Source organism: Solanum tuberosum, unplaced genomic scaffold (assembly GCF_000226075.1).
Source record: "Solanum tuberosum cultivar DM 1-3 516 R44 unplaced genomic scaffold, SolTub_3.0 scf00687, whole genome shotgun sequence".
In the NCBI taxonomy this organism is placed as follows: Eukaryota; Viridiplantae; Streptophyta; class Magnoliopsida; order Solanales; family Solanaceae; genus Solanum; species Solanum tuberosum.
In genome coordinates, this window is record NW_006239608.1 from 141586 (window position 1) to 155921 (window position 14336).

The following is a 14336-nucleotide window of genomic DNA, read 5'->3' on the forward strand; positions in this document are numbered from 1 at the left end:
GGAGTGAGCACACGACGTTTTGTACTATTTCAGTCTCCATCTGTATATATAGACTTGTCTTTTACCTTTCGAGACAGTCCAGTCTCTGTTGTCCACTTTTGGGACTTGTACTCATTTTGTTAGTAGCTCTGTACTAGTGACTTCCAGGTTCTGGGAGGGATCTTTATTTGTATATATGTTTTTGGTTTGCTTCCGCCTGTTTATATTGTTATTTGCCTACTCTTGTTTAGTTTCTACCCTCAGACCCATTACTTGTTGTTCTGGGTTACGGGTTGGCTTACCTACTGGTGGGTTATAGTAGGTGCCATCATGACTTGAGAAATCGGGTCGTGACAAGAAGCATTCAAGAATAGAAGAGCTACTCAACAAGCTCTAGCACACTACTTTAAGAAGAAGGTCCAAAATGATTCTAAGTGCAAAGTGAATGAAATGAGAAAGATTGTAGATGATAACTTTAAGCTTAATATTAGTTATTCAAAAATGAAGAGGGTCAAAAGACTTGTGCTAGAGAAATTAGATGGTAGTTATGTTGATGATTTCAATAAATTGGAGGGTTATGCGCAAGAGTTAAGGGACAGCAACCCTGGTACCGATGTGATTATAAACATATCCAAAGAGGCTTTGTTGGAACATGGACAAAGAAAATTTTTGAGAATGTATATTTGTATTCAGGCTTTGAAAAGTGGTTGGAGAGCTGGTCTAAGGCCATTTATAGGGTTAGATGACACATTTTTAAAAGGGAAGTTCAAGGGAATTCTATTGGTTGCACTTGGACAAGATTCAATAAAGCATTTTTATCCACTTGTTTAGGCAGTGGTGGATAGAGAAACTATTAGAACATGGAAATGGTTCATTGAGTTGCTGAGGAACTCATTGGGGTTGGCAGATGGTTAAGGATTGACACTTATGTCTGATATGCAAAAGGTAATTTTGTAAGTGTTTGATAGTTTTTTATTATAATTATTGTATACACTTGAATTTTTTTAAGTTATTCTATTCTATTTTTTCTTATTGTTACAGGGCTTGATTGGCGCTGTTGGTGATTTGCTTCCAAAAGCACAACATAGATGGTGTGCAAGGCACATAGGAAGCCAATTGGTCCAGGTCTTGGAGTGGTGTACAAATGAAGAAGATGTTTTGGTGGTCTGCTTGGAGTACCTATGAAGAGGAATTTAATGACCAATTAAAGTCTATGGGTTCTGTGTCTAAACAAGCAGCCAAAGATCTTTTATGGTATCCACCACAACACTGGTGCAGGGCCTTTTTTGACACTGTCTGCAAAAACCACTCATGTGAAAATAATTTTACCGAGTCATTCAACAAATGGATTTTGGAAGCAAGGGCAAAACCAATAATCAAGATGCTGGAAGACATTAGAATTAAGGTACTTCCACTGTTTTATATAACTATCTGATAGTAACTATTTATATTTGATCTGATAGTAATATGTAGGTGTTATGTTTAGATTATATATGTCATGTATATGTTACATATTTCACTGCTATTTATAGGTTATGAAAAGGTTGAAACAACTTGAATAAGAGGGTAAGAGGTGGACAGAAGAGTATTGTCCATACTCCATGGATCTGTATCATGATTTTAGAATGATTGCACAAGGTTTTCAAGTTGTTGCTAATGTAGACTTAGGATATGAGATGGCTGAGGGTATAGATAGACTTGTTGTGAATCTTGCTACAAAGAAGTGTACTTGTAGGACATGGGATTTGACAGGAATACCATGTCCTCATGCTATTAAAGCATTAGAACATGATAGACTAGAACCACTGAATGAGATGCATTGGTGTACTCAAAAGAAGCTTACTTGCTTGTTTATCAGCCTAAAATTCAACCTGTTAGGGGTGAGAAATTCTGGAAAATTGATCCTTCTCAAGCTATGCAATCACCACAAATTCATAAATTGGTTGGTAGACCAAAATTAAAGAGAGTAAGGGAAAATGATGAGGCAAGAAAAAGGGAGGGATTATGGTCGAAAAGTAGAAAAGGATTGCAAATGACATGTAGAAACTGCAGTGCTGTAGGTCATAATCGAAGAAGATGTCCTTTGGTAAATTATGTTTCATAAATTTATAATTACTTACAATGTATATTTATTTATCTTACTCTTTCACAAATTTTATAGCTTCAAAAAGGAGGACAAGTTCTCCAAGCACCCCAACCAAGTGAAGAAAATGAACTCATCTTTATGCCAACTCCTGGATTTGTTGCATCTTCTAGTCGACAAACAAGCCAACAATCAAGTCAAGCATTCAATGAAGCTCTTGGTCCTTCAAAATCAAAGAGAAAAAATGTTTCAAAGGACAGAGTTGATGCAATTCCAAAGAGGTCTAAAAATAGTGGAAAAGAAATAGTTGTTGCACTTTCAATTGCAACTGTTGATGAAGATGAAGTTGAAGATGGTATTGAATCTGAGGATGAGGATACAGTGTTTGCACCTAGGATGATATCTGAAGAAAAGACTAGACTACAAATGAAGAAGCTGCAACAACAACCAATTGGTTCAAGAAGGATTAGTTTCATGGGTGATGAAAATGCTGCTTCTATTCCTACTAATCTGCCATACTCACCAAAAAAGCTAACTTGGAAAGGCAAAGCATGTGTGACCTCAAATCAGTTGACAAAAGACAAGGAGAAAAAAATTGGCAAGCTTAAGACAAAGAGGGGAAAGCATTAGAAAGTAGTTGCTAAGTAGTGATTTTAAGTTTTTGTTTAGTATGTAATGGCACAATGAAGCTTCTTAGTTTGTTATTTTCTGATACTTAACCGTGTGTCACTAGCCATGTATGTTAATGACAAATTAGTCTGACAATGTTTTGTGGGTTGAAAATGTTTTGTGACCTGAAAAATTTATGAAATTGCTGAGTTCTGTTATCAGTTTTGATATCTGAGATTGAAATGCTAGGTTGTTGGCAAATTGTTGAGTTCTGTTCTCAATTTTGATGTCTGAGATTGGAATGCTGAGTTCTGTTATCAGTGTTAATGTCTGAGATTGGTTTTTTTTTTTATGTAAGTTTGGCTTCTTAATGCTGTGACCATTCAGTAATATAGCGAGCCTTCTTCAGGTAGTTACCTTCCTTGTTGAAGTGTGTTTCTCTCCATCAATCACATGGTGCCATGTATAGTTTACATCTTATGTATTTCATTGGGTAGTTGCAATTTACAAATTATTTGATTTAATTATATATTAACATTATCATGGTACACATAACTAGAAACTTTTGATTACTACTGTGAAGATTCTGTGTGGTGTTGGAAAAATGAGGACATCTTTTCAATAATTTATATGTAGTCAGGGATAGTAACTTATTGCTGATAGGACTTCAGAGTTAGAAAATGTTTAGTGCTAGCTAGTGTGCTACCAAGTGAAAATGTTACAAATTCCAGCAGCATTACTGCAACACCCCCATTTGAAATTGGCTTTCTATTGTTATATCTTCACATATACAATTAAGATTAAAAAAAAGATTTGCTTTTGCTTTTCAATTAGCTTTACTGTATGTTTGAGATTAATTATTAATGTCAAAATTTGCAGTAAATAGTAATAATAATTTTGTAATATCAATTCTCATCTTACCACTTGGTAACAGGTAATAAGTTGTGGTCAATTTGGTCCTCTGTTAACAAAGTGCACGAATACTGCATGATCAAAATGCAAGAAAATACAGCTTATCAAGCTGCAGAATTCTTCATTAGTAGACAGAACAACAACCTACATCATCTTGACAAATTTTCAAAACAAAATGCAGATTATCAAGCTGCAAAATTCCGTCGTTACAATAACAAAAAACCACAAAACTAACATAATCTAATAATACTAACTTAACACAAACAATAGCACCACACTACATCATCTTGGCAGCTACAAAACCAACAATAATAGCCCAAGAAACTGCAAGAAAACTTATCAATTGATGAACTTTCAACTCTAACTTCGAAACTTTATCATTCAAGCTAGATACTTTCTTCAGGTTTGAACTCTCAATTTTATCCGTCAACTCCAAATTTGACATTTTTCCCTTCAAGGCAAAAACTTTCGTCAAATCAGAAATTTCATTTTCATTCATATCATTCAACTCAGACATTTCATCAGCAGTCATATTCTTCAAATAAGAATCTTCAATGCCACCCATATCCTCCACATTCTTCTTCAAATGATTTCTTTCTTTCAGAATTGAATCCAATTCAACTTTTTTGATTATGAATCATGGTTGACACATGACGTGGAAGTTTGTCATCAATCCAATTCCAATAACCACAAGAATCTGACCCAAGACGACGACATCAGTAGAATCAGCGTCCACCATTTTCAAGAGTTGTAGCAGTAAAATATCTTGCCATAGGTCCGCACTTACATGTACGAGATTGAAGTTCTTCAGGGGAGAAATCGAAGAAGAAGTTGACATTTATAACAAATTGAAGAAGAAGAACATTGATGTTCTAAACCATCTGTAGATTGTGAAATGAATTGGAAGAAATGAAGTGTTTATTTGGGTTTTAGGGTTGTCTTAATTAGATGGGTTTTTTTTGTATTGGGTAAGTAGGGGCGGGTTTGATAACATTTGGGGCGGGTTAAGTTAAAATGGGTGGGTTTAAAATTATATTAAATAATTAAATTACAACCAATGGTTGAATGCCACGTAATTAAAAATATTATTTAATTATTTTAAATTGTACTCTGTTAATGAAGGGGGTAAATTTGGACCCAAAGGTGGATGGGAAGGGTATTTGGGGGCCAATAGGTGGATGGGGGGTAATTGTGTACCATTTCCAATACTTCGAGGGTATTTTAGGCCCTTTTCCATTCTTAAAATATAACACTAATATATATGATCTAGAGAGGGGAGCATGGGTTCACATGAACCCATGACACCCCCTCTAGATACGCCCCTGGGTATAACATGTCAAAAACCCTTTATGAAACCCTAATATCTACTATTTATACTAAAAACTAAAATAGTGAAGAAAGACTCAATTGCCCTTCGTTAAAATTACAAGGTAATTAAAATGGTAGTGCACTTACTATATTAAATATCTTCAAGTCTTCCATGTTGGAGCCTTCCAAAGGTTCCATCTTCATCCATAAAGCTTGCAATGCTTGAAGGTCCTTAGCTTGACTCCTTGTGAAAGGCCTCCTTGAAGTAGTGTCACTTTGATCTACATCATGTTATAATCTGTCTTAGATACATTATTACTCTTATTATTTTTAGGCGCTAATTTTTATCCTCATTTTCGTTGCATGTGAAACTCCATCCGAGTCCATTTTGGACTCCACTCTTGCATATCCTTGAGTCGTTTTGAGTCACTCTCGTATTTGCGGTGAAAGAGAAGCTGTTACAGGTCTGGAAGGCAGGAAATGGGGCAGATATACAAGCTTTATACACTGATATACAACAGTAGGCCCTAAAAGGCCCAAATTCTTCTCTCCCTCTCTTTATTATTTGGTTGTAATTATTTTTGTTTTATTTTAAGGAATAACTCTACCTTTAAAATTATTAACTTGATTAATTCCCCAAAAGGCCCAAATTGTAGATTTTCCATGATCCACAACAAGCAGCATTTTATCCAAAGGCATGTTACTTGGTGGAATGCTATCGTCAATCTTCAAAAAAAAATTATCATGACATAGCTCCTTAATAGTCTCAGGCATGTCGTCAAAGGTTTCTAATTCAATTTTCTGTTTACTAGAGTCACGATCCAAAGAAGTAGTAGTAATGTACCTCTTTGACATATTTCTTGGGGAACATTCATCGAACAGTTGGACTTTGATGCGTTCAGGGCCTGATGCTTCTTCATCAAGCATTTTGATTGGAGTATCACATTTTACCTTTGCGACTAGATGCAGAAGAAGTATCCTCCAATTCTTTGATGAAAACTCCAGTCGACATTTCATCAAACATAGCCCAAATGTTTATCTGAAGAAGTGTTAAACAACTCCGGATGGTCCTCGGTATTATCCATAGGGCTTGATCAGTTTTCTTTGGCCAGATGAGATGCATTTTTATTGAATTACTAATAGAAGCCAACTAAGAATCTTCTAGAATCAGTTAGTTTGTTATAAAGTTGGTTAGAGGCTATTGATGCAGTAAAGGATATAACACGTGATTAATGTGAAGTTAGTTAGAGTCTGAGTCAGCACAAGTGTCATCTATATAAAGAGATAAAAGTGTATTAGATAGGGTAGTAGAAAATGCTCAGATTCTAGAGCTATATTGTAATGGAGATCCTACAATTTCAATCAATGAAGTTTTATGTTTTTACTGCTTTGTAGAGTTTAGAAAATTTATATGGTATCAGAGCTCTGATCAAGGGCAAAACTAAGAAGAAGAAGAAATCAGATCCTTAAAGCTTTGAGGGTTAACAATGGTGCAAACACAGACAGAAGAAGCAGAGGTTGATCCACAGACAAATCACAATCATCCTCTTCATCTACAAGCTTCAGATACTCCTGGAGTTGCATTGATTCCTATGAAGCTCACTGGGCCAGAGAATTATGGTGTATGGAGCAGATCAATGCGTCTGGCACTTCTAGTCAAAAACAAGCTTGGATTTGTTGATGGCACATGTGCTAAGAGTTCATACAAAGGAGATCTAGCAATTAGATGGGAAAGGTGTGATGCTGTTGTGCTATCATGGATCAGTGCAGCAGTAGCTCCAGAGTTGATGACAAGCATTGTTTATGCATCTAGTTCGAAGAAGATCTGGAACGATTTCAAGGAACGGTTTGATAAATCGAATTTGACCAGAATTTTTCATCTGTGGAAGGAGATCAGCATGATTCATCAAGGTACTGATTCTGTAACTTCTTATTACTCGAAAATGAGAGATCTGTGGGATGAAATGGATGTAATGGTACCATCTCCTTCTTGTGATTGTGTGGAGTCAAGTTCTCATGTTGAACATGTTAAACAACAAAGACTACTACAATTCTTAGTAGGACTGAATGAAAGTTATGCACAAGTTAGAAGTTCTATTCTACTTAGTGCAACTGTTCCGAGCGTTAATCAAGCTTATGCAATGGCAATTCAAGAGGAGAGTCAAAGGAGACTAGGACAAGCTGAAGGTGGTAAGGATCCTTTAACAATGATGGCAGGTAGAACTACACAATCACACAATTTTCAAACACAAAATCACACTTTCCAAGCTAGGAAACCTCAAGGTCAGAACTCACATGGAAAGAGGTCGGGGCTGATCTGTGAACACTGTGGATTTAAAGGTCACACAAAAGACACCTGCTATAGGATTGTAGGTTTTCCAACTGATTTTAAAAGCAAGAGGAAGTCATCAGCAAATGAGGATACTATGCCCCATGCCAATGCCTCAACAGTCACTTCATCAGATTCAGAGAAGAATGAAGGATCTGGTTCTAAGTTCTATTTTCCAGGAGGATACTTTACTAGAGACCATTATGATCAACTCCTTAGCATGGTGGATCCACCAACAGGAACTTGCAAGGCTAATGCTCTAGCAGGTAAGCATGCTCTATCTGGCAATGTTAATGCTGATGTTAGATGGATAATTGATTCAGGGGCTACACATCATATAACATATTGTAAGAGTCTGCTAAGTGAATGTAGAAAATTATCAGACTCACATCACAACAAGGTGCAGGTACCAACAGGAAATAGAATACATGTTGATCATGTTGGAGATGCAGTGATTTTGGGAGATTGTAAGATTAAAAATGTTCTACATGTACCAGACTTCAGATTCAATTTACTATCAGTATCTAAACTGACCAGGGATTTGAAGTGCATGGTGTCTTTTTATCCTGACTTCTGTGTAATGCAGGCTCTATGTACTGGAGAGGTGATTGGGATTGGTAAAGAAGAGGAAGGTCTGTATATCCTGAGGCATAGGCATGAAGTTACACCTATAATTGGAGCTGCTCTAAAAGCGAATAATTCAACAGAGCATAGACTGTGGCATCTTAGATTGGGCCATCCTTCAATAAAAGTAATGAAGCATCTCTCAATGTTGAAGAATACAATTGATGAAAATGTGCAGACTGATTGTATGGTTTGTCCCCTAGCAAAGCAATGTAGGCTTAAATTCCCTTCTAGCATCACTCACACTACTAAGATGTTCCAGCTTGTTCACTTAGATGTCTGGGGACCTCATAAAGACCCCACTTATGATAGAAAACATTATTTTCTGACTATTGTAGATGATTTTAGCAGATTCACATGGATTACTCTGTTACAATCCAAGAAGGATGTAGTAGTTGTGTTGAAAAGTTTTATAGCCATGATTTGTAATCAGTTTGATTGTTCAATAAAAATTCTGAGGTCTGACAATGGTACTGAGTTTTTTAACAAGCAAATCTCTGATTTACTATCTTCATTAGGCATTATACATCAAAGTAGTTGTCCTTATACACCACAACAGAATGGTGTTGTTGAAAGGTAAACATAGACATATTTTGGAAGTTGGCAGAGCCTTGAAGTTGCAATCTCATGTGCCTAGCAGGTTCTGGGGTGATTGTGTACAAACAGCAGTCTATTTAATCAACAGACTGCCCACTGATGTATTAAAAGGGTGTTCTCCTTATGAAGTGTTGTTTGGGAAATCACCTAGCCTAGATCACATTAGAGTGTTTGGTTGTTTATGTTATGCTAGTGTGTTGCCTAGAGGAGGAAAGTTTGAGGCCAGAGCAAAGAAATCAGTACTACTGGGATTCTCTACCACACAAAAGGGATACAAGTTGTATGACTTAGATCAACATAGTGTGTTTGTCAGTAGGGATGTTGTCTTCAAGGAGAGGGTATTTCCTTTTAAAGATTTGCAGTCTGACAATGAAGGTCCCCATCCTTTGTTTTTACCCTTCTCAGATCATGCAGATGACGCTCCAACTCAGGATTTATATCTGAATGCTGACTTGCAAACACCAGAAGTTTCTCCTGTTGAATCTCCTGCACATGTCACAGCATCAGGTTCAGACCTTGCTGTAGATGAAATTTCTCCACAAACTCCTGTAGATTCACTGCAAGAAGAAGATGTGATTCCAGTTGCTCCCATACAAGAGGTGCCACTAGCCAATGTTGGTCCAAGGAAGACACATAGATCATGCAAACCTCCTGTGTGGCTCAAAGATTTTGTTGTGCCCAAGAAAGCTAATTCCCACTCTATTACTAATTATGTTTGTTATGACAATGTATCCCCAGGTTATCAAACTTACTTACATGCATTTTCAGCAACTATAGAGCCTCATTCTTTCAATGAAGCCTCTCAAGATAAGCTATGGATGGATGCCATGCAGCAGGAAATCCTAGCTTTAGAAGACAATGACACTTGGACCATTGTTGAGTTGCCACCAGGTGAAAAGGCAATTGGTTCAAAGTGGGTGTACAAGATCAAATACAAGTCAAATGGTGAAGTGGACAGGTACAAAGCTCGACTAGTTGCAAAAGGATTCACTCAAAGAGAAGGCCTTGATTACCATGACACCTTTTCTCCAGTTGCAAAGATGGTTACCATCAGAACCATTCTCAGTCTGGCAGCTTCACATGGCTGGGATCTTTCTCAAATGGATGTCAATAATGCTTTTTTACAAGGTGATTTAATTGAAGACATCTACATGGAACTTCCTCTTGGCTTCCAGAAGAAGGGAGAGAATAAAGTATGTAAGCTAAGAAAGTCACTCTATGGTCTCAAGCAGGCATCAAGACAATGGAACATCAAGTTTACTGATGCACTATTGTCAGCAGGATATTCTCAAAGTGCCCATGACCACTCCTTGTTCATAAAAAGGGAAAGAGATGACATGGTTGTGATTCTGGTGTATGTTGATGATCTCTTAATCACTGGAAGTAGCTCTCAAATGATTCAAGAGGCAAAAGCAACACTGCACAAAAACTTTAAGATGAAGGACTTGGGAAGTCTCAAATATTTTTTGGGGATAGAGTTTTTGAAGTCAAAGGAAGGGATATTATTGAATCAAAGGAAGTATGCCTTGCAACTCATTTCAGAAGTTGGATTAAGTGGAGCAAAGGTTGCAAGTACCCCTTTAGAGTTCAATCAAAAGCTAACTAGTGTAGAATATGATCAACACATTGGGCACACTACTGATTCTGCTGATACAGAGCTGGAAGACATCACAGCATACCAGAGGTTGATTGGGAAGTTACTGTATTTGACGATTACTAGACCTGATATTTGCTTTAGTGTACAGGTGTTGAGTCAGTTTATGCAACATCCAAAAACCTCACATTGGGAGGCTGCACTGAGGATTGTGAGATATGTTAAAAATTCCCCAGGCCTTGGAGTTTTGCTTAGAAGGGAAACAGGTCCTCTTGAGCTCACTGGATATTGTGATTCAGATTGGGCCTCATGTCCCAACACACGTAGATCAGTGACAGGATATATAGTAAAACTTGGTGATTCTTTGATCTCCTGGAAGTCTAAAAAACAGCAAACTGTTAGTAGAAGCTCTGCTGAAGCAGAGTACAGAAGTCTAGCAGCCCTTGTAGCTGAATTGGTATGGTTGGCAGGGTTACTTGTTGAACTGAATTTTCCAGTCACTGATCCAATTAAGGTGTTTACAGACAGCAAATCAGCTATACAAATAGCTGAGAATCCAGTTTTTCATGAACGCACGAAGCACATAGATATTGATTGCCACTTCATTCGAGAAAAGGTGAAGTCCAATTTCATTAGCCCCACGTATCTTTGCACTACTATGCAGCCTGCTGACATCCTTACTAAAGGTCTGGGGGTTAGACAACATCATCATCTTTTGAGCAAACTTGGTGTGCTGGATATCTTTCACCCTGCAGTTTGAGGGGGTGTATTGAATTACTAATAGAAGCCAACTAAGAATCTTCTAGAATCAGTTAGTTTGTTATAAAGTTGGTTAGAGGCTATTGATGCAGTAAAGGATATAACACGTGATTAATGTGAAGTTAGTTAGAGTCTGAGTCAGCACAAGTGTCATCTATATAAAGAGATAAAAGTGTATTAGATAGGGTAGTAGAAAATGCTCAGATTCTAGAGCTATATTGTAATGGAGATCCTACAATTTCAATCAATGAAGTTTTATGTTTTTACTGCTTTGTAGAGTTTAGAAAATTTATAATTTTGCTCCACTAAAGATTGTAGCAGCACTAATACTTGTTTCTTGTACTATAACCTGTTGAGATATAGATGAACATTTGTCCTCCATCTTCTGTAGCAAAGCCAGAAAACTGGTAATATGAGCATCCACAACACGAGACCTTGCATAAGTTTGCGTACGAAAACGCAGGGCTAACTTCTCCTTAAAATGATTCCAATCAAAAAATTGTTTGATGCAAAACATCCAATGGAACCATTTGAGGGCCTGACCATCGAGATATAAGGAAGGAAGAGGCAGTCACTGTTCCTCAGAGAAGCCTAGGAAAGTGAAGTATAGCTCTGCCCTATAAATCCAGTCCTCTGGATTACGGTCACCACTGAATCCATCTAATACCATCACTACCATTAGAGTACGTTAATGAAAGCACCAATGTAACAACTCAACCATGATATGTATTATAATCGTTGAAGAACACAAAATACAATTGAGAAATGGAAACAACAAACTAATAACAATTGATGTCCTTAAAACGAAACTGAAAAGGTTAACCGAAGGGAAGAAGATCTGAAAATATAGAGATAGATAGAAGCTCGATTAAGGATGGAGATGAGAGAATGAAACTCTTTACTCAACAATTTGCATAATCCCTAAATCACATACCACTACTCTTTTTGATGGAACCGTTCCCACTCCCACTTCTCAACCCGGATCCCAAATTAACCTGGCCCTATTGCTTGTTCTCGGCCCAATAGCTCTTTTCATCCCAATAACTACTTTCATGACCCTGGTATCCACATTGGGCTATACTTGGTTCATAACATATTCAAAACAAATAGCATAGGAACTGTTTTGCAATTTGCATTTTGAAATAAATTGTAAGAAAGTGAAATAGGTTCACACGTTCTGGCTCCATCACATTCTGGTTTATTTAAGCATTCAAAACATAGCTACAAATAAAGAAAGTGAAACTACTCAAATCTGAAATCACAAAATGCAACACTCTCAAGTACAAACAGTACATGTCTCCAGGTAGTACGAACGACTAAAGAAACCAGGTAAACAAAAAGTAACATGTTAACTTGCAGCTCAGAAAGAACACCACTGAAGAGATGCTAACTTCTATTATAACTAGTAAATTAATAGTTTCAACCTTGTATTTATAATTAGGCTTGCTAATATAAAGGAGAGGCAAAATGCATCATATTAACTTGCAGCTCACAAAAGAACACCATCGGAACAGATGCTGATCACTTCTATGTTTCTAGAAACGCGTTCTTGATTTTGTTAAGCCTCTTGACTACATCCTTCATAGTTATTCTTGATTCTGGCATTTCCTTTGTGCAATCTAAAGCCAATTCTATCATGGAGGCTATGCACATTTCACTTTTACTAGTGATTTGTTCTTCCTCGGAAAAGAGATTGGCATCCACAACTTCCATCATAGTCCCTGAAAATGATTGAGTTATCCATTTCCTCAAGTCAATATTTTCATTGCATATTTCTTCATCTGTTGGCCTTCTTTTGGTCAAAACCTCCATCAACATGATGCCGTGTCATCTTCTCTTAAAGTTCATTTGCGCTCTTATATATAGTTTACATGCTCATGTATCATCTGCTCTCAAAGTTCACATCAAAAATAACAAATGCTACTTATGATTTATTTCTATCTGCTTAACTCTTGTTGAGAGCCTCTTTCTATGATTTCAAAATAGTCCAACACAAAGCGCATACATAATATGATGTGCTAACAATCTCAAAGGCTATAAATGGAGCCCTTCAAGTGTAAATTATGTATTCAACTTGCTGATAGAAGCTACTCGTTTGAATAATCGAGGTGCTGACAAGCTGCCAGGCAACTACTGTTAAAAAGAATGACAGAAATATATGCTATGAAATTTTTTAGCCTGTGTATTACAAAATTGGAAATTTACGTAAATGTTTAAGAGACAATATGTAATTTACTATTATAACTAGTAAAATTTTTAGCCTATCTATTATAATTTATTTTCTCGCATTCAGCACAAGACATGTTTGTTGGATGGAAAACTTCTCCATTATTTAGCATTTTCATCTCTGCAAATTTTACCTACAAACATAGCTTCAATTGATGAGCAATGAAACTGAGAACGGGAGTGATTTCACTTCCTTGAACCACAAAACTTTCAAGAATATTTACTTTGACTGATACTGAGAAACAGGTAGATCAAATTTAAGTTTGAATTTAAATTATGTGCACTTGCGATGTAAAAACAATTGAATTATTAGAATCTGGTCTTTTATTTACCTGCAAAATTCACCAACTCCAACTATTAAATAGTTGAATATATCTATTGGAAGAAACTAATGAATCAAAAATATGAAGTAGAGGCAAACTGAAAGTAAAATAGTGCAGTTAAACACATTTCTTAATTTTATTCAAGCCCTCAAAACATTTTAAAGACTACTCAAATCTGAAATCACAAAATGAAGGAAATGCAATACTCTGAACTACAACAGTAAATGTCTACAGGTAAGCAAAAAGCATCATATTAACATGCAGCTCGGGAAGAACACCATCAATGGACTTGCTTATGGATAAAATTTTAGAGATTCCAAATTCACCAACATAAGCCACTATATCTTCATCCAAAAGTACATTGGATGGCTTTAAGTCGCAATGAACTATTGGAGTGACATGACCATGATGTAGATATTCAGCTGCCATAGCTGCATCAAGCATTGCAGTGACTCTTTGATGAAGGTTCAAGTGGCGATCTTCTTTGTACAGCCAATTCTCAAGACTTCCATTGGGCATATATCGCAAAACAAAGGCTCTTATATAGTCACTAGAACATGTAGTAATCACTGGAACAAGATTTTTGTGTCTAACATTTCTCATCACTTCGCATTCGGTATTAAACCTTTTGCATACCTGCTCATTTTCCAAATCCAGAACCTTTATGGCCATTGCAGTTCCACCAAATAATGTGCCTTTGTACACAGAGCCAGTGCTTCCCTCACCAATTAAATTGGATTCATCAAAATTATTTGTTGCTCGTTGAATCTCGTGATAAGAAACTAATTGATGAGTCCCGATCTCCAGTACCTTCTCCACATCTTTGGACTTCCCTTTCTTTTGTCGTTTCATTATCCAAATTGAAACCAACAAGAATATCAGAAAGGATGAAGTAACCGCTGGAGTAACAATTTTTAGCAAAACCTCCTTAAGCTTTGATTGTTTTCCAGGATTAGTGATAGCACAAGCAGGAATCTCCAATATGTGCATTCC

General features: G+C 36.7%; 1 long non-coding RNA gene across 1 annotated transcript in view; it reads left to right on the forward strand.

The window, feature by feature from the left end:
* The first annotated feature begins 12552 nt into the window (after positions 1-12552).
* LOC102605743 (uncharacterized) overlaps positions 12553-14336 on the forward strand; it is a 21145-nt gene continuing 19361 nt past the window's right edge. The window contains exon 1 of the long non-coding RNA XR_368922.2: positions 12553-12620. This is a non-coding gene — a long non-coding RNA (uncharacterized lncRNA). The remainder of the gene's footprint in view (positions 12621-14336) is intronic.